A 2,500-nucleotide genomic window follows, 5' to 3' on the forward strand; every position below is an offset into this window, starting at 1 on the left:
ATCATAACTACAAGTTCAAACAAGTTTTAACAGAAATAAAAAAGTAATAATTTTCTCTTATAAATTAAATTATAATCACAATAATATATTAAACAGAACTAAATGTTAATTAACACCTGATCTGATTATTAATATTTTATTAATTTTATATCACCATCGAGTTAATTAGAAACAATTAAAGATAAGATAGTTAACTAGCTTAACTAATTAGCTGATCAGTAATGACTTAGGTGTGTGTGTGTGTGTGTGTGTGTGTGTGTGTGTGTTGAGATTAAAGCAGACGTGAGTGTCTCTGATGTTTTATTAAACAGTGAGTGTACATCTGCGTGACTACACTTAATTATTTAATCTTTAATTATCTGAACATCCTGCATATTTTATTTATATATTTTATATATTTATATTTTAATGTTATCTTATTGCAATTTGTAAATCTGCAACCTCCGTCCTCGTTCCCGCCCACCCCCTGGCCCCCTCCGTCCTCGTTCCCGCCCACCCCCTGGCCCCCCCCGCCACGCCCGCCCGCCCCCTGGCCCCCTCCGTCCTCGTTCCCGCCCACCCCCTGGCCCCCTCCGTCCTCGTTCCCGCCCACCCCCTGGCCCCCTCCGTCCTCGTTCCCGCCCACCCCCTGGCCCCCTCCGTCCTCGTTCCCGCCCACCCCCTGGCCCCCTCCGTCCTCGTTCCCGCCCACCCCCTGGCCCCCTCCGTCCTCGTTCCCGCCCACCCCCTGGCCCCCTCCGTCCTCGTTCCCGCCCACCCCCTGGCCCCCTTCGTCCCACCTGATCAGGTGTATAAAAGCTCCACTGAGGATCACTGACTCCACTCAAGTGAAATAACACAAGTTCTATTAGAATTATCATCAGTCACATCACTGACCTCTCTGTCCGATCTCACACACACACACACACACACACACACACTATTTCCGGCCATTCTAAAATAAATATTCTCCTAAAGTGTCCATGACTCACACACACACACACACACACACAGGCTGGGAATGCACAACCGGAGACACAAAGAAAACAGGAATGAAGTGCGTGGTCATTTCCTCTTATTGTCAGACAAACACACAAACACACACACACACACACTCTCATACACGCACGTGCATACACACACTCGCATACGGTGCTAATCATCAGTGTGTTAGAGCTGAATGGAGCGATGAGAGAGAGCAGTTTGTCTGAACTGAGAGATTGGTGTGAGATGAAACCCGACGCCAGGCTGCGACTCGGCCGTATCATTCCTCATTAACTATTAACACACACACACACACACACACACACACACACACACACACACACCCTTATACACGCAGTGTGTGTGTGTGTGTGTGTGTACCTTCTTAAGCCCACACACTCCTCACAGACTCACACAGGAATTCTGTAAAGTATTTTGGGATGCAGCGCGAGACCTCAGAATTCCATCTGTATCCTGTGACCTTTGACCTTGTTCCCATCTCCCACATATACAATCCTACTCCTACACCCTGACACAGAGCATTATGGGTAATCTCACGCTGTCCCTGTGCTCCACTGATGATGTCACAGGAAATGATGCGCCCTGGGAGACACCAGTAGTGTTTACCTGTGGTTTATACAGTAATGTCCAGGGGTTGGACAGGGACACTGAAACTCTGGCCAGTTTAGTGTTGGAGGTTTCATGGCTAAATGTGACCAGCCTGGTGTCCGATCTTCACTGACTCACATTCCACCAGTAAGAGCAGAGTGTGAAGGTTTAATTAGCAGAGTAACAGCACAGTTTAGGGTTAAAATATTGCAATGCACACAACATTATGGGTGACGTATCGGAGTTCAGAAGAGGACAAATTGTTGGTTCCCGTCTCGCTGGTGCGTCTGTGACCAAGACAGCGAGTCTTTGTGATGCATCATGAGCCGTGGTGTCCAGGGTAACGTCAGCATAACACCAAGAAGGACGACCCACATCCAACAGGAGGAACTGTGGACACTAAATGAAGCTGTCTGAGAGGGATGTCCAGGGGGCTAAAACATAAAACCACGGCTGGCCCAGTCACTGCAGAATTAAATGTGAACCTCAACCCTCCTGTGAGAAAACAAACATGTATTGTCCTCTGATGAGTCCACCTTCACCGTCTTTCCCACGTCCGGGAGAGTTACGGTGTGGAGAAGCCCAAAAGAAGCGTACTGTACCACCCAGAGTGAAGCATGGTGGTGGATCAGTGATGGTCAGTGACATTCCCCAGGCACAATACTTGTGTTAGATGGGCGTGTCACTACCAGGGACTACCGAACCATTCTGGAGGACCCTGTAGACCCAATGGTTCAAACATTGTATCCTGAGGGCCGTGTATCAGGGTGATAATGCATTAATACACACAGCAGGAGTGACCGTGTGGTTTAATAAACATGATAGTGAAGTTGAACATCTCCCATGGCCTGCACAGTCACCAGATCTAAATGTTATAGATCCACTTTGGGGCGTTTTGGAGGAGCGAGTCAGGAACCGTTTTCCTCCA

The 2,500-nt window shown here is 47.9% G+C and overlaps 1 protein-coding gene across 1 annotated transcript in view; it reads right to left on the reverse strand.

Moving 5' to 3' along the window:
• myo10l3 (myosin X, like 3) overlaps positions 1 to 2,500 on the reverse strand; it is an 89,233-nt gene that overhangs the window by 56,698 nt on the left and 30,035 nt on the right. The window lies entirely within an intron of this gene.

This window comes from Clarias gariepinus, unplaced genomic scaffold, assembly GCF_024256425.1.
Source record: "Clarias gariepinus isolate MV-2021 ecotype Netherlands unplaced genomic scaffold, CGAR_prim_01v2 scaffold_29, whole genome shotgun sequence".
Classification (NCBI taxonomy): Eukaryota; Metazoa; Chordata; class Actinopteri; order Siluriformes; family Clariidae; genus Clarias; species Clarias gariepinus.